Source organism: Larus michahellis, chromosome 6 (genome assembly GCF_964199755.1).
Source record: "Larus michahellis chromosome 6, bLarMic1.1, whole genome shotgun sequence".
Taxonomy (NCBI): Eukaryota; Metazoa; Chordata; class Aves; order Charadriiformes; family Laridae; genus Larus; species Larus michahellis.
In genome coordinates this window covers 35,160,489-35,178,686 of record NC_133901.1, presented here as the reverse complement: position 1 = coordinate 35,178,686, position 18,198 = coordinate 35,160,489, and the positions used below count along the sequence as shown (strand labels likewise).

Sequence of the window (18,198 nt, the reverse complement as noted above, 5' to 3'; positions counted from 1 at the left end):
GAGAAATGCCTAAAGAATAGGGTCTGGTCTAGATGCAAGCCACAGTAAGAGCTTCCACAACTCACCTTGTGTGGGATGCGTCCTACTTCACTCCACCTGAGTCTGAATTAGTGGCTTTCATTTCCTGTTATTGTTAGTGGAGAGAAATAGATACTTTTATTTGTTGACTTTTATAACTATAAGCTAAATACTTCACAGGAACCAAACTACTTTCCTTTCTGCCTCAAATGTGAACTCAAATGAAGAAGGACTCATGTTTTTTATGACTTTCTCAGTCTCTTGGAGATTGGCTGTTGTGTGCTACCCTTGTTTCCAGGTCTGAGAGCAGCGGAGTTTGCGCTCGCAGGTTGTTTCCTGTTGAGTAGACCTTGTTAGAAATTAACAGTTAGACCTTGAAGGAAACTAATTGAGCAGCTGTGACCTAGTGTGATGGGGAGTTTCTCTGCAGTTTGGGCATCCGGGTGATACAGCGAAGAAGGTAATTGATTGCAAAGCCACTGATGTATCATTAATGGCACGCTTTAATTGGTTTGTGCAGAAATGTGTGAATTTTTTGCATATTTTGAGTAAAGTTGGCCCATGTGTTAGTGTAGTGCTGCACTTAAACTGATTATGCTTTCGTTCTAGAGTGCAAGTGGAAGTCTCTGGTCTGTATGGATTAGTATTATCCAGATTTTGCTTATCCTTTGGTAACAGTAACCCCTACTCCCAACACCACAGCTACTGAAGAAGTATAGTATGGCTTGATCATGCTTGCGACTTCAGGCAGGTGAACTTCCTAGCTTACTAGTCAAATGCATTACTGACTGCTTAAATTGTGACTAGATTTGCCTGAATATTGTTCAGTGTCTCCCTATTAAATTTGTAATCCATTAGGTTAAGTGCTGACTGTGCATTTCAGTAGGGGAAAGAAATCATCTAATTACGTTCAGATGCTGCAGCGCAGACCCTCAGAGGCAAAGTGGTGCTTAATCTCCCTCTTCAGTGAGATTTGGGAACGTGAAATCATTGCTGGGTCTGTGCTCGTGTTGTAATCTTGTGAATGCAGTGGGGCACAGCCCGTGTGTTTTCTGTAGTATCTCTTCCAGTGGGGCTTCTGAATCCTTACTAGATTCTGTGTAATAACAAGTAATAAAGCTTATTAGGCAGGATTAGTTTTGCAAATCCAAAATCAGGGATGCTTTCTATCAGAGTAAGACCTGCTGCAGACACTAATTCGAGTGGACTAACTGAAGTCACAGAAGGAGCCTGTAAAGGATTGAGACCTGGGACCAGAATTTTGGCTATTGGAAGAAAAAGATTTACTCCTTACCAAAGAATTTAGAATTTGTCAAGCAAGAAAATGACCAGCTCGGATGGAAGGTAATGAAAGGTAGATTTTTTTTACAAAGAATCCAGAACACTACCTATCTTCCTCAGGTCTGTTTGTGTAAGTGAAGGTACAAGTTCACAGAAGGTGGCACAAAGCTCTTCAGTGAACAAATGCAGTATACATCCCAGCAACTTAAAAAAGGTGTGCAGAGTGCAAAGGACTCTGTAAAATACAACATTTTTTTTATTAGAACTTCCAAAAGTATAGGCAAAGACAATTAGGCTAGTATTGGTAAAAGGCTGGAAGGAAGAGACTATGCTTGGATGCTTTGGGATATTTTTTGTTATTATTGTTGTTGTTATTATTGTTATTATTATTATTTTAAGTTGGACGCTGCTGCCATCTATAAGGCTTCTGCAGCAATGGCAGTGTCAGCACAGGGAATGGGGTAGTATGGGTAGAAGAGAAGTACGTGGAACTTGGGACTGGTGAGTTTAACTTCAGAGGAGGCAGGGAAGTTTTCATCGGAACAGAAGATAATGGTTGAAAATCCAAGTTCCTTCAAGGAAGTCGTCTTAAGTGAAGACTTAGACTAACAGTTGGGTGTCTTAAGCGTGGCTGTTTCATGAACGAAGTAGGTAAACCAGCAAAATGGATTAATTACCTCACACTAGTGGGAGGGAAAAGAAAGGAACTTTTTGCTTTCATATAGAGGAAAAAAAGAAAAAGGAAGAAAAATAACACATAAAGCACTTGCTGTCTACAAGGGAAGAAATCTTGAAGGATATTGCTGAGGACAGAAATTTTTCTATCAAGAAATATAGCAAATAGTCTTAGAAAAGTAAACCAAATGTTACCTTGTGGTCAGTATCTGGACAAAAGCTTGTGTTCAGTAGCTGAGTTGGAATGTTAACAATGGCTGCTAGGCTTTGTTCAGCACTTGTATGTGCCTCCAAATCACGTCAGTTATGTTATAATGGAAATCTAGCAAGTGCTAGTATCTGAGCAGATTAGGTTTCGTTTCAGGGACAAGAGCAGTAACAAAGCAAGTGACGGGTGACTCCAGTTTGTCCAGCAAAGAACTGCTGTTACTGAGCAAGTGGGTGAGTGAAGCAAAAGCTGAAAAACTGAAACAGGAATTGTGAACTAACAAGAGAGGTTACTGTGGTGGGAGAGATTGCAGATAGTTTCAGGGGAATAAGTTTATTCTGTAGTGAAGAAGGTGGCCAAAAATCACTTGGCTTGGTAAATTGACTAGCACTTATCTAGGATATGTTTCAGTCCTGTTGTGTGAAGATATTTGTAAACGTGGAATGTCATGACAGAGTTTTCTAAGAAACCAGGAACCTTCATTCAAGAAACCTCAGTCCTGAGGGCAGAAGAATCCAAGAACTGCCCAAAGCACAGTTTGGCAGGTGCTGGGATATATTCAGGGAAAGTATTGCGTACGCTTCATAGATCACTGAGTATCCAATATTGGCCCCTGCCAGAGGTGGAGTTAGCAGGAACCTTTGGCGTAACTCAGCTCTACAGCAGAATATCAGTATAGCCTGGAGTACTGTGATTGCCACTTGCAGCAATACTTGTGTCTCAGTGCAGAATGTTCTAGGGGAACAGAAATCTAATCCAGTTTTGCTGTCTAGTTCAGTTGATATACCAGTTCTAAATATTTTGCCTGCTGTGTTACGAATTACGGGTGATGGCTGTGGTTCATCTAAAAGAAAATATGAAGAATAATACCTGGAAATCCATCTACATAACAGTCCTTTTGATGGTACCAAAATGCTGTCTAATCCAAATGGTATAAAAATCGATACTGCCAATAGTATTCTAAGATTGTAAGAAGCTGGTCTGTGCTTTGGAGAGCCTGGGGCTGGTTTGCTCTGTCCAGTGTTTGGGCCAGGTTTGGGGTAGGAGGTAGTAGGCGGTTCTAATAATCAGCTTCGGTGAAGAGAGCTCCATTAGATTTTGAAAGGCAGGGGCTGAAAAGCTTTACAAGGCAGTTTTATTGTTTAATCAAATAAAGCTGTGCCCCAAAAAAACCTGAAAGTGTAAATGTTAGTCCTTTCCTATCTTGGAAAACCAATTTGGAGCAATTTACAATAGATAGTATTATTTCAGGAAGTTATAGTCAGGATCTTTTGTTAAACAAAATGTTAAGAAAAAGAAAATAACGTCATGTAAAAACTGTGACCTCCCTTCCCTCCCCATAGTTCTTGTGCTTTTTTTTAGCTGCATTTTAATCAGACTCAGAAGATGGAGAATAAAGGAAGATTAAAATATACTGTCATAGAACAGTGTGAATTTCACACTTTTATTAAATGGAGCTAGGACAAAATCTGGATATTTCCAGTTCCATGTTAAAAAATATTTTGAAAGGTGGATATAAATAGCATCTAACTCTGTGCTGGCCCTTGCTGAGGTGCAAATACTGCCGGTGCAATAAACTGCTGCTGCCCTCTCCATTCTTTACTTTCATGAATAGAAGGCAATATAAATGACGGAATTAGCAACCTGTGAAATTGCTGTGTTTCAAATTTATTTAATTATTCAGTTTTAGAATGTTAGTGTTTCATGCTGATGCGTTAACTAGTAGTGGACACATTTTGTATTGTTTCCCTGTAACTCATTAACATTTAATCTAACTGCAAGTAGATATAGAACTGACATTTATTTGTTATGGCCAATTTAAATTATCTGTAGCACCATTCTTTCTTTTATTAACAAGGAACTAAAATAATATTAAAAAAAACCCAAACAATGAAATTTACAGTTGACAAAATCTCCCATGATCTTCAACTAGGATATTGTTATTTATGAATCAAAGGAACCCATAAAATCATATTTTTTTTTCAGTTTAAAGTGCAGTTAAGTAGTGCAGTAAATACTAAATCCATTGATGTATGCTTTACATTTTTATCGTGTTCAATGTGAACCATGCACAATTAGGTTTGTTTGAATTAAAGTCTAAGAATTATAGTGCTCATTTAATGCAGTAGTGTCTGTTAGAAAAAAAAAATCAGAAACAACCTAATGTTTTCTCATTCTTTCTATGTAGTTAATTTAATGCCTAATAAAATTATATGTTTTTTCTAATTTTTACAAATAGCGATTTATGACTTAGCCCTATGCTTGTTCACTGAGTTGAAGCAAGTCCTGAAATGGATTCTGGCAGTAAAATCTGAGGTTTTCTATAATTTTAAAATGCTTTTAAACACCAATTACTCATGTATTTTCTAAGCAATTACTTCAGTTTGCTGAGGCAGCTTTCTATAAATTAACTTAGTAAAACAAATCACTGTGATTTGATCACCGTTGATTTTTGGTCATGTGGAATAAGGCATTTGGAAGGGCTGAAAGTATTTAGAAAACTCAACTTTTCACTTTGTATTTGCAAGCCTCTGTCATGGAGTTCTGGGGAAAGTGTCAGAATTGTGATGCCTGATTTCATAGTGAAAGCAAAACTCAGAATCATGAATTATGATGTCAGACTTGTTATGTAGTGTGTGACGGGTTTTGGTGATCTCCACACAGGGTTAAAACATAAACCCCCAAAACAACACAGATGAATTGGCAATCATTTATTTAGTGAAATGGCAATTCTTTGGAAAGCAAACTATTTTGAATTCTTTGCCTTTCAGATCCTGGGTCAAGGTCTGCAGTAACGTTGAAGTAATCATCTGTGTTTAGGTGTTGAAGATGCAGATAGATGTAACAGCTATGCTAGCAGGCATATGGAGAGAGAAGCACTCTGTAAAGTGAAGTACACAGAGTCACTGTTCATTGTAAGCTTGATTGGCGATAAATATGCATCTCGTAATTTCAAACCACTTAAGCCAGGCAGAAGTTACTTCAAACAAACATTGTGAACCCTGCTTGTTTGTGAAGGCCATTTTTTGCTTTGTTGAAAAGCACTGAGGATCCTTTGGGTTCAATAGATAAAAAGATGGACCAGGACTTGCTAGTGTGATGGTTGACACATACCTGCCATGGATTAAAACTTCTGTTTATCCTGCTCTAAATTATTGAATTTAAAAACCAAACGACTGCCTAGTTAAGGGCTTTGCCTCCTAACTAAGTGCCATGAGTGTTATGCAAAGGAACTAAGCATGTGATGGGTAGGTAGCCAGACTGGTTTGGATAAGAGCATGGATCCGTTTATAAATAATTGAAATTAATATGGATGTCTCTTTCAGTCCATGACATACATGTTTTCCAGAACACTGTAAATGAGATAAAGTAGTGCTGCTTCGAACGTAGTCACAGGGGATGGAGGAAATGTAGATATAGGAAAACATTAGGTTTTTTTCCTCTAAACTTGTGAATTGATCACCAATTCTGCTTTTTTCTCAGTTATTTAAGTCACCCGTAAAATTAGAAAGGCCAGCAGGACTGCTGTGAGATCAAGGACTGTCCATATTATGTACACCAATTTCAGAAACACTTTTAAGCATAATAACATGCTGCTTATTCCAGTCCTCCTAAGTGCTGTTTTTACATCCTTCTGCCTACTGTTTTAACAGGAACCACTTTATTTTCTGAGAATGGAATTAAGGAGTATTTGGCAAGAATGTAGTAAGTAGCTTCCTTGACACACACAGATACACAGGCACCTCCATCCCACCCACCTTATCCCATCCCACCCCACCCGCACCCCCTTTCCAGTTTCAGTTTCCTGAGAAACTTTCCTGGTAATCGTTGGTCATAAGATTTGCCCTTAGTAAAAAATAGTCTTAGTGCACAGTTGTGTTTGCATCTCTTCCACAGGTTTCATTTACAGTTTTGGGTTTTTTTCCCCAGAAACAAAAGGACTTATTTTTCTGCTAAAAAAACCTGACAAAATAGCTTGTCATAAATATAAAGGGCATTTAAAGCTATTCATTTAACCTCATGCAGCAAAAGAGAGATGAATCCATTTAATCTTTTGGCAATTAAAAATGAATGTTAAATTAATTAGGAACATTTCTCAAATGAATTACTGTGAAATTGAAATAATGATCTGTATTAAAGTATTCCTTTTAAAATTTATGTCTCTGATTACTTAATATTAATGTATTTTTAATAGACTGCATTCTGAAAAAAAGAAAGGCAAGCACATAATTTCTGGAAGAATTGAAACATTATGTTAAGAAACATTCTTTTTTTATAATTCCACTGGTTTTGTCACCTGTATGCATACGCTTTAGTGTAGTGCTCTGAACAGTGTGCATGGTATTTCCCAAGAAACATATTTTGAACTTGAACAATAGAATATAATAAATGCTTGCTGAATTTAGATCTAAAATCGTCTTTTTATCCCCTGTTTAGCAAGTTATTTACCCAGGTGCCTAACTTTAGGTGTGTAAATTCTAATATAGGGAGGTATTTTAGCATTTTAAATCCTATCCTGAATAGGAGTGAAGTGCATACAGTTGTCTTTGCTTATGTTCACAATGCTACTAGATTCAGTGTCATGCACTTAAGCATCTGCTTGAACAAGAAATGCTTTCTTGACTGAAAGGCACAACTCTCTCCCATCTTTTTATTGACTTCAGTTGGATTATTTAAATTGCGGAACTTTCTGAAGGGCTGCCAGCGGTTGTCTCAGTGGAAACTTTGTCGATTTTGTTGTACTGTATAGAAAGATTTGGGGTTGCATCTTGTCTGTTCCATTGCATGGAAGCGCATGCACAACATCGGTTCCCTGTTTGTGGAATAGCATAGCTTGTATGCATTATGCACAAGGCTGAAGTGTGAAAATGAATTACTTGAAACTCTGGCGTGACTTCCTATTTCTCTGCTATGGAATATCTACTGTGGTGCATCGTGCGTTATTTGCCCTTGTTTCAGTCACTAATTTTTGGTCACTATCACTGGGTTCTGGTCAGTTCTGAAGGTTGTATTTAACAGGAGGTGGCAACTGTTAGATTCATTCTACAAGCATTCAAGGAGGATGCATGCTATAAGGAAGTCTGTGAAAAGGGCAGGTAATTTCACTAAATCTAATATGGTGAGTATTTTGGTATCCATAAAGTTCAACTCGATATGGAAATAATATATTAGCCTGACTAAATCTCTTGTGTAAATCCTTTTTTAAGAAAATGCATGATAGAAGTAATATGAGTAACACAGTAATTGGGAACTTCTGCACACATTTCAGAAAATGAGAAATATATCCATTTAATATATCGTGACCTTTAAAAAGCAGAAGATACTGCTCAAAGCACCATTACTGTTCTACTGAACCTTTTATTCAGCCCTTTTTTTAATTTACGGAAGAATGCCTGGTGAGAGGACACCCCAAAGGTCACTTCATCCAGGGTGTCTCTTTGAGTGGCCCATAGGAGGTGTTTAGGGGAAGAGGCTAAGGGAGGTCAGGTGAAGCGTGGTAGGCTGTGCCCAGGTTCTGGCAGATACTGGCCTCATGGCTTCAGCTGTCATGATTAATAGCTGTGGAAGGATCTCTCCAGTGTCTAATTCATTGTGAACCCATTTGTGTTTCTGGCCTCCCTGACATCCTGTGACAAAGACTTTTATGATTTTAATTGCGTGGTATGAAAAGGTAGTTCATATTGCTTTTGCTCACGGTAATTACATTGGGTGTCTCATAGCTCTTGTATCTTGAGAAATAGTGAATAATGATTTCCTGTTCACCTTTTGTCCACTACCATAATTTTATTGACCTTTATAATATTCCTCATTGTCTTCCTTCATACTGCTGGGTCACAATTTATGTAGTTGCTCTTAGACTAGCAATTGTTCCTTATCTGCCGTCGTCCATATTGGTCTTTTCTACCTTTTCTCATACTTTCTGCAGTCTTTTATGTTAAGGAGACTAGAAAGCAGCAATACTGACTTCCTATCTTTTACTGCAGTGCCAAAAGGGATGGGTTTTTCAAAGGTTTCCTCACTGTACCTGGGTCAGTTTTGTTCAGGAAAACTGAAAGCTGGCTGCAAAAGGAGCTTTCCATTTTACCAAAACAACTTGTGAATTTAGATCGATATTACTGAATGGCTTCAGCTGGCAAAAAAAGTCCTTCCTAGGCTAAACTAAATCCAATTTTGTTTTAAATGTTTGTTTTTCCTTTGGTTGTGAGACAAACTGGGGTGGAAAGGAGGAACCACTAGACCCTTTAAGAGATACCTAGTGTTGAGAAAAAATAGGTTTATGTGAATTATTTTGGGGAAGGGCCTCTCATTTGCTAATGTTCAGGGCCAGAATTGCAAAACTGATCATTAAATACAAATGGGGCCTAGTTTTCTGCTTTGAAAGAAATGTTTGAACTGGTAGCATGCCTTCTGGGATATTTGGGAGTAAAAAGCAGAGGGAGTTGACTTCCGATTCTTGGTGGTATTTGGAGAAGATTTTCTGACCTGAACTGACTTGCCTTTATTTAAGGAGATTGATTTGTTTTTTTTCTTTCTTTTCACTTTCATTCTGAATAATGCTAATACCAGGTTGGGAAGGCATTTTTCAGTTGGTAAGACCCTATGAATGTGAAAAGCATCATATAAAGAGCGTATTTAGTTGTTCCACTTCTTTGAACTAACATGCATTCATTCTAAGATGTTCTGTGGTTGTCGAAGCTAGAATGGTGGTAAGATGGGATGCTGTTCAGTGCTGGAATGAAATGGGCAGTGTCAGCTCATCCATTGGCAACATTTGTTATTTATGGCAGTTTTGAGTTTACCGGAATAATGCTTGTATTTTCCACCGCAGTGCCTTTAATATGGTACTGCAGGAACAGTATCCTAATGGTCAACATTACTTTCACTTAGGAGAATTCCACTGAGGTTAATCTAATCCATTAAGGTTCCGTTCCGTTCTTGGTCAACTTTTTCTAACCCAATCCCTATATTAACCTTAAACGATTTAAGGATTGACTTTTTTAGGAGGTAATCGTGTTTGACTTCTGGTAATCCCATGCTGAGGCACAAAGTGCAATGCTGTAAATGCTTATAGGAAAGTGGTGTGAGACAATTACATTTGATATCTGTGATTATGTGCAATGTGCTCTTCAGAGTATTGTCTTTAAAATATGAAGTCTTCAATGTTGAACAGCTCTAGTAAAAACAGTTTACAGTTCTGAAATTAGATTTTCTAGAAAATAACGACATAAAAGCTTATTTCAAAATCGCCCTTCCCCAAAAAAGGAAGGGGGAAAAAAGGCCATTTCTCCCCCTTCTGTATTTTAAACCAAATGTTAAGTCACAAAGAACTTAATTAGCAGCAGTACATGTGAGACATGGACCATAGGCTCAATTTTCATAATTTCCAGACAGCATTAGCCATGTAATGTAGCAGTGGAACCCGGGGACTATTTAAAGGGGTGGCCTTAAAATATGCAGAAATGACTCCACATGATGTGCCAGTCACCCTCAGGGGAAATCCTTGTTTATTTTGAAAGTCTCCAGAAATGCAGCAGTTAGTTGCAGAGCCGTATTCCTTTACCAAACCTTCCTGAAGAGCTTCTAAATTTAAGAGTTTCCCAAATGTTTAATTTGGTGTGTAATCACCAATGGCAACTGCTCTTGCTTTCTCAGATACTGTGGCATTCCTTTCAGCTAGTCATAACTAGGACCCAGCCCTTTTGCTCCCCTATGCCTCACATACTTCCTTAACCATCATCTTTCCATCATTTTCATATATGTCTGTCTGTCTTATCCTCCCTTCTCCTCCTGGAAGCCACGCTTGAGTATTTTGGTAGAGCTACACTGTCCTCCTCATTTTCTCACAGCCTCTTTTCTTGATGTAGAGTTCAGGTACACCAGGCTGGGTTATAGTGTAGTGGTTTCGAGCTCTGCTCCTGTGCAACCGTTTGGTAGAGTGTGGGTGGGACTTACGTAGCCTTTTGTAAGAACCTGCTGTAAGCAATGTTGGCATTTTCTCGTGGCCATCGGCTGGTGCAGGTTTATTCTTTTACACACCACAATTTCAGAATTCTCTCTAGATGAGATCTTTCTGATATTGCCAATATATAGGAATTATCTGCCAATGGAAATACTGTATTTATAATCTCTTTGTGGAATCTTATAAAACCAGCTGGCTTCATGGATGTTTCAACAGTACAGGATCCACATGTAGCTTGGTTTCAAAAAAAAGCATAAAATGAAGCTTTCCTGCAGTAGTCCTCAACCAGATTTCAGAATGCATGCAGAGGTGATATCACGCTATTTAGTGGAGCTGAATCATAAAACAAGGCAAGCTGTTTTCTCCTTTTCTTCGATCTCCAAGGCCCAGTGATCTTTCTCTAAACTCTATAAAATCAACAAAAAAAAAATTAAAAACCCCAGATTTTTTACTAACTTACTTCCTGTGATACCTACAGAAAGAAGAAGTGACGCAAATAAATAAATAATTAAAAAAAGGGAAAACATATTAATTTGGCGAGATTGCGTGATGCTGCTTAGTGTCCCAGAAGGAGTGCAAGGCAACTGTCAGGCAGGCACAGCCACTTGCACAATTCATGGGCAAGAGTATAGCCATGCAAATTGTTTAAGAAGTTATGTGTGACCTGTAGTTTGCATTGGTCTGACTTTGGAACCCTTGGTACATACATAAGCTTTTTTGCCTTAAACAGTTCAGCTTGATTGCTGCACAGGGTATGCAGTTAGTTCGGATGGAAAAGATTCCTCAGGCCACAGTGTAGACTCAACAGGACCTTCTGAAGTCTCCCTATTTAGATTAAAAACCTTTTGAGATTTCAGTAATCTCATATTGCTATAAATTTACTAACAGCTGCTGTCATCTTTCATTCTAATGACACATAATTAATTTTTGCTGTAACACAGAAGTGCAGAATTATCAAGGTGTAAATGCCTGTTATTTATAAACAGCTCAATGTCATAACAAACTTGTAAGTTTACTTGCTTATTTAACACACCTTTTTGACTTCATTGACTGCTTATCGCTGAACATTTGCTCATTCTACTGTCTTGTGGCTGGTGATTTTGGAAAGAGGAAAGAATCAAGAATGATATTCCCTTTCTTTAGTGTTCTCTAAACTTCAGCTAGTGTTTCTGTCCTGATAATTGTTCTTCCCCTGTAATCTTCCTCTGTAACTTTGCTGTGTCTGTGATATATTCTAATTATACTTAATTAAAGCCTGATGGGCATTGTCTTGCTGAACTTGTCTTCCTTTTCAATAAATGACAATTTTTCCTCTCTTCTGTCTCCATTCTGATGATTTGTGGTTCTCAAAAGTTATTTTTGTGGGTGTTTCATATGGTTGCTGAATGTATCAGGACTTACATCCTGATGTTGATAGGAACATTTGAAATTCTAGACATTCCTATTTTCTGAAGTCTCAGCCTGTAATAATTTGTGGCCTTCTGAGCCGTAGGCAGCAATTTGATACTTACTAGTCCTCCGTGGATTACTTTGCATAACTTTGACCAACGACTTTTTATATGTGCATGTCTCCTGCTGTCCTGGGGTAAGGAGATCCACACAGAGTGACATGAAGAAGCATTTCCTTTTGTTTCTTCTGAATCTGTAGTTTTATTGGGCACCCACCTCTTGCTTCTTGATTTGGAAGAGACTGTGATCAGTCATTTCCTCATATTCTCCATACTACTTGTCATTTCTTAAATATTAGTAGAGATAACTGTAGATTTGGAGTTTTGACGTTGAATATTGTTGAATTTACCTCATTTCCAAAAAGTTTATTGAAGACCTGTTCTGTAACTTTTGTATTATGTCAAATCTAAGTATTAGGTATGCTTGAAAGAAAAGCAACTATGTATCTCTATGAAATGTGGTCCTGTTTGTGATGTTTCAGATATAAGCACTCAGTATTTTTGTAGAATTCTGTAAGAAAACTTAATGAGCAGAGTGAAATACTGTCATGCAATTCATGAGTCACAGATGTGCATTCCTCTTTATTTACATTAATGTTACTATATGAATTTCTGACTTGCTTAATATTAGTCTTTATAATGATTATATTCCTTATCTAAACTTAGATAAAATGGGAAAATATCTTTTAGATAACACATTTGGCCTCTCAAATTGCTGACACATATGAATTATTTTCTATTAAGTAAATGGTCCTTTGTCAAGTGAGATATATAGCATATTCTCACTTCAAAATTTGCGTTCTCTTCCCTAGTTATTACACTCAGGGGTCATGTTTGTGCTTTCTAAGTAGTTTCTAGGTAATTGTGCAGTTCCAATTATGAGCTCTTTGTCATATATTCAAATCCAAAAGAGAAAAAAGGGGTCAGGGAAGAGGCAAAATGATGACTGCAACCGGACTAGTTCACAGTAGTGTTTCAAAAATCTTTGTTTTGTTTACTTTTTCATGGCTTATACAGTAAAGAAGAAGTAGGTGAGATAAAAGTGTAGTCTTTATGAAAGGGTGTCAATTTATCTGGTACAGCTTTGTGTCTCATCTCCTTAATGTGTGTTACTCATAAGTAACTCATAAGTAACATAAGCTCTCTTCTCACTTCTTTTTGCAAGTTTCTGATCAATTTTTAAGTTTGCATTCACTTTCTCATATAAATTTTCTGTGTCTTCTCCAGGAAAATAGTAGGCAAAAAAGGGACTTTATGGCTTTTCAAAATTGTAAAACTTTTACAATCCAAAGCATGTGCCAAGTGAGCTGAACAGTGTTTTACTCCTAAAGAAAAAAAGGGCCATTTCTCTAAATTTATTTCTGTATTTCCATTTTCTAAAGCATGAATTACATTGAAGTATTACTGGTACCAGCCCTCAGAGGAAGCAGCAAAAAGCATCATGACATGACCTGTTGTTTACACTCACATGTGTTTCTCTGCACCTTTGTTGGATGGTTACACGACGGCAGCGAGGAGGGCACATGTCAAGTAAGGTAAGAGTTCTCTGAGCAGGTCTTAGAGACTAAAGTCCGCTTTGGAAAGGAATTTTTTGCAGAACAAAGTGGACAATCTGCTGGGAAATACCAGTGAATGTGGAATGGGAAAGGCCTGTGTCAGGACTTAGAGTGGCAGTGAAAGTGGAAAGATGCATTAACTTTAGGATGCATTGAAGTTAACTTTGAACTGTTCTGATGTGTAGAGATGTCAAACCCTGGGGGGAAGATGTTGCTCACCCCCTTCAGTGTTGCGGCTTTTACCAGAACCCCCACTGGTGACAATCTTACACAGTCAGTAGCAGACAATGAAAAAAGGCCTGGATGTAGGTGACTGTGGTGATGATCACAGGAACTATACACTATATGTAATCAAATATTTGAGTGGAATAATAATAGTAATAACTTGCCAGTTGGACACTCTTTACATTTGTCTAGCCATAGCTTTCTTGCTTTTTTTAAAAAGTGGAATATGTCTTGGTTTCTGTGTTCCTCCTTCGTAAAAAATAGCTTACTCTTTGGTGTATTCCTGATTTCAACAAACACTAGTCAGGAATGGCATCGTGCAAAGCTGTAACAGAGAAACAGTGAGTTTCTTCGAGTCTTCTGGAAAAAAACAGCCCTTACTGTCATTCAAATAATTCAACCCCACCAGTTGTGTATGCAGAGTCTGTCATCGCATGTCAAAACAGTAATCTGTAGGCGCTCTGCAGAATAAACAAGTGTGTGTTTATTGAGACAGTTTAATACTAAGTTTGGCACCTTCTCCGTGAGTTAACTCAGTTCCTACATCATGGTGTTTCTGCGACATCTTGTAATTGATATAATAATTTATAGATTACATTATGCCAAATGTAAAGATTGCTGTTTTGTTTCTTGATCAAATAAAGTGAGCTATAGATGTTCCAGAGTGGCATAAACTTCCATTCCAGTACTAAATGTTTAAAACTCAGAGCAGACTTCAGAAAATCATTACTGATTTTTAATAACTCATTTTTAGATAATTTTTCCCCTCAACTACTCAAACCAATAGAAAAATGATGGTATGAAAGAGAGTTACAATTTTGATGTAATAAAATTGCCTTAAATTCTGGAATTTAAAAACTGGCTGTTGAAATAATGATCAGAAAATAGTGATGGCTGGGAACAGGGATGAAAACTTAGATAAGAATGAAAGTGACTCCTGACAGAAAGCAGATAACCAGACTTGCACTCGGCTTGAGGCAGATGCTGAGAGTAGCTGTCAGTGCAGTCAAACTGAGTTTCATTCAAGAGCGGCACAGAATTGAAAGTCAAGAGCAGTCCCAAGTTTTACTGCTTTGAGATTCAGGCAGTAGCCATCAGCATCATGCTGTTCTTTACGCTCTGCACATGGAGGCAATGAATTGCTTGGCCTTCTGTGAACGTACAGTCATGAAGAATTAGCTGTAACGATGTTAAATGCCTCCGTTTCTTCAATGGGTGTGTCTCTAGTGGTTAACTGGTTTGGGGAACAGCAATGTACTCTGGGGATGGCTGTAGGTGTTAGCAGGTGTTTGCACTCTTATTTGGCTGCTGAGAAAAATACCTACATTTCCAGTTTTTGCATTTGGGTATCTTCTGCTTGGGGCTGTCTGTATGATGAGTTTTCCAAATTTCTCTTTAGAGAAATTTCTCTTAAGAGCCAGCTAAATCTGCTGTACTGTTTTTCTAGTGTGTACTTGTCACAAAGTCTTACTGTAGATTCCTAAATAAAACTCAATTAATGTTGGATCCTATGAGATTCTATGTTGATACCTTACCTTTGTAATAATTATTTAGCTAGTGTTCAATCCACATTAAAATGATCAGACCTGATTTGTGTAAAATGTCTAAGCAGTGCACAGTATCTTGCTTCATGTTAAATCTGCTGTGGTCCCCTCACATTTTTTTCATGAATGATGAATTAAGATGGGTTTATTTGCTTTTAATTCATATCTTTTTTTGCTTTTGTTAAGCTGTATAGCACTTTCCTCTTTAATCTTCCCATTTTGCCCTTGTTTTATTAGAAAAAAAGCTCCAGACTTATCTTCCCTCCATCGTCTGATACTCAAAGTGCAATTCTTTCAGCATCTTAAGACCTTTTTCTGATTTTGGAATGCAGTTCCCCTTGCTTAAATAGAAACTTTGAATAAGAAAGTCAGCAAATACAATACGGTGAGTAAAGAAGTTATGTGACATTGTAAATTGATTTCTATCCTGAGCCTGCAGTATTTTACATATGTTCTGTCTAATCTTGGAAGGACAATTTTTTTAACAAAAAACTGATGGTAAAATAATTTACTTGGCTGAAAAAATTACCAGGAATAGGTATATCTCTGTTAATGATTCTCAAAAAAAATATTTTCATCTAAAAAGCAAGGCAACATTGCTAAGTTAACAATATTACCTTTCACTGGGTATCTGTGTGCTCCCAGTTCGCTCAGGACTGCTGAATGTCCAATAAAGTAGCTAAAATGCTTTTTTTGGAAATCATATTTGAGTATTACCCTTTGCCGTGAGCTGTTTCTCATAATGAAATTTATTAACTTCAGATCCTGAAATAAGGTAAGAGGTTGAGGTAATTAAGTAAAAATATACAATTCTTTATTAAACTAGCCTATTTCCTGTTCTTTGATAATAGTGTTTTCTGTCACTGAGGTACTCTGGGCTTCCAGACAACCCACTTCAGGATTTCTTTACTCCAGTATACCATATTAAATGCAAGAGAGACATATTAGGAGTGATGCTGTAAACTGAGAGTTTTAGTAATTTTCAGATTTACTTTTAAATTTCTGTGATTTGTATTTAATTAGTATCTCGTCTTGTATTTTGCTTGGGCTATATGTAGCCTTAAAAGCATAAGCTTTGCAAGGGTAAACAGTTGCAGGAGAAAGCATTATTACTTTTTTTTTTTCAAGAAAGCAAGTAAGTCGATAAAAGTGAAAGTCAATATTTGTTTTTCTTATTACAGAATCTGTGAGATGTATAGTTGATGTAAGTACTATAAAGTGGTAGCGATTGAAGTTAATATGCTTTAGAATTTGCTGCCAATGTTCTGCGCAGAAAACACCTGTAGTGCAGCAGCAGAGAAACAAGATTTTGCTGTATGAGAAAGAGAATTAGATAGCTATAATAGCAATGAAAGCAGTACTGAGAAAAGAAACACGTTGTAAAAGCTAGACGTTTCATTTTTAGGAATAACTTTCCACTTTCAACCTTTTTAACCTGTAAGCCTATATTTAAGGCTCTGGAATATCCTATGAAAAGGCACTAATAGCAAACTTTGATGGCTTCTCAACATTTATTGCAGTTTTTGCAAGCTCCTACCTTTTGTGGTGGATGTTGTTCAGTCACTGTTTCTGAAAGTCTAAGTTCACCCCTGGGAAAAAAATTCACATAGCAACTTGGGAAATAGCTGACAGATTTTTTTGGTATTGGTTTAAGCAGAATGTTACAGAATCTGAATAAGCTTCTGAAAAGGGTATTTTTTTCCTTGATACATTCACGTTTCTCTTTCTTTCTTGTTTGGGTTTTTTAAAAATTGTATAGCACTAGTCTGTGCAAAATCAGGGTGGGGTGGGCGCCTCATTCTGTTAGAAGATGTAAAAACAGGTAAGAAAAAATGGTTCTACAGAATACTCACAGTTCTCAGAATTGATACTTTGAAAAATTTCTTCTGCTTAGTATCATTGTCACAAATAAGAAACACAACTTCAACTGTTAAGTGGCATGCTAGAATTACTTGGAACAGACAGGTTTCAAATTTCCTTTGAGTGCTTGTTGCACTGGGACTCTGGACAGGCAATACTAGTTGTCAGGTGAGCGAGCTTCTTGAGTGTATCTTTACTTGAAACAGTTTGAAAGCTTGAGAAATCCCAAACCATACCAGGCATGAAGTGTGTGTCAAGCCAGTATGACTGAAGACAACAGTGACTGCTGGTTTTGTCAAGTTCATTGCTTATCTAAACTTAAAATATGGTGCTAGCATAACAAGGATTGCTTCCTGTGAAAAGCAGCCCTGTGTCTGTGCAGCTGGAGATAGCTTGATGTTTACAAGGTGGATTTATGGAATATCTGAAAGCCTTTGTGGTGTCTGGTGTTCAGTTTGGTTGTTGGTTTTTTTTGACATAGTATTATAGAGCAAACAAGACCAAGTATAGAGTTACTGGTCATGTCTGTTGTAATAATCTGTGACATCCTTGAAATGTTATTGAGCAAAGTGAGTTCCCCAGTGAGAAGTCATACATAGTTCCGGCTACATGCTGTACTGAAGGGGAGGAATTTGTACACAACGCTCATGATTAAAACCATAGTGTTTTCAACTGTAATTGTACTGGAGCATTGCCTGGGTTTTTTTTCCATCTTCAAAGTCTCATTAGTTTTCTGCTAAGATATCTATGTTTTAATGGTTACTGCTAAGGAAAAAAAAAGGCAATGGTGGTATATGCAAAAGAATTGTCATAGCGAATGAATCAGAAATGGCAGAAATGATTTAATGGTGGGGGTTGTTGGTTGGTTGGTTGGTTGGGTTTTGTTTGGCTGTTTTGTTACCTAAGATCAGGGACAGGTCAGTCAAGAGCTTAGGTTTTGTCAGAGTTGAAACTGAGGTAAGAAAATTTAGTCGCTGTGAGGAGGAGCAAGATGTGATTTCTTTCGGAATGGTCATTGTTCAGGTAGTGGCACAGCTGCTTGACACACAAGTCAAAAAAGTTAAGTGTTACGCGGAGCAAGCTGCTGTTCAGTAGTCTGTTCCAGTACATCAGTGGTGAAGAGATGAGGACATTAACTGCTATTAAACTGTAATCCCAAGACTCAAAATATATTGATGCGAGATGAGTAGTGATAGAACAGCAGGATTAAAAGGTGATATCAAGTGCTCCTTGCACTTAGAGTTGGAAATCATAGTGTCAGCTGGCTTGAGCATGTGATAACATACTATAATCAACTTCTACGTGATTTGTGTTCTGCACATGGCTAAGTCTCAGAATGTTTGCCTGAATGTCAGCTTAGCTAATCTTGTTTTAGAGTTGCTGTGTTTCTTCTGCAATTTCTGACATTTTCCAAACACAGAAT

At 37.5% G+C, this 18,198-nt stretch overlaps 1 long non-coding RNA gene across 1 annotated transcript in view; it reads left to right on the top strand.

Moving 5' to 3' along the window:
* The window catches only part of LOC141744951 (uncharacterized), a 257,857-nt gene that overhangs the window by 120,925 nt on the left and 118,734 nt on the right, over window positions 1-18,198 (top strand). The window contains exon 3 of the long non-coding RNA XR_012587632.1: window positions 12,973-13,125. This is a non-coding gene — a long non-coding RNA (uncharacterized LOC141744951). The remainder of the gene's footprint in view (window positions 1-12,972; window positions 13,126-18,198) is intronic.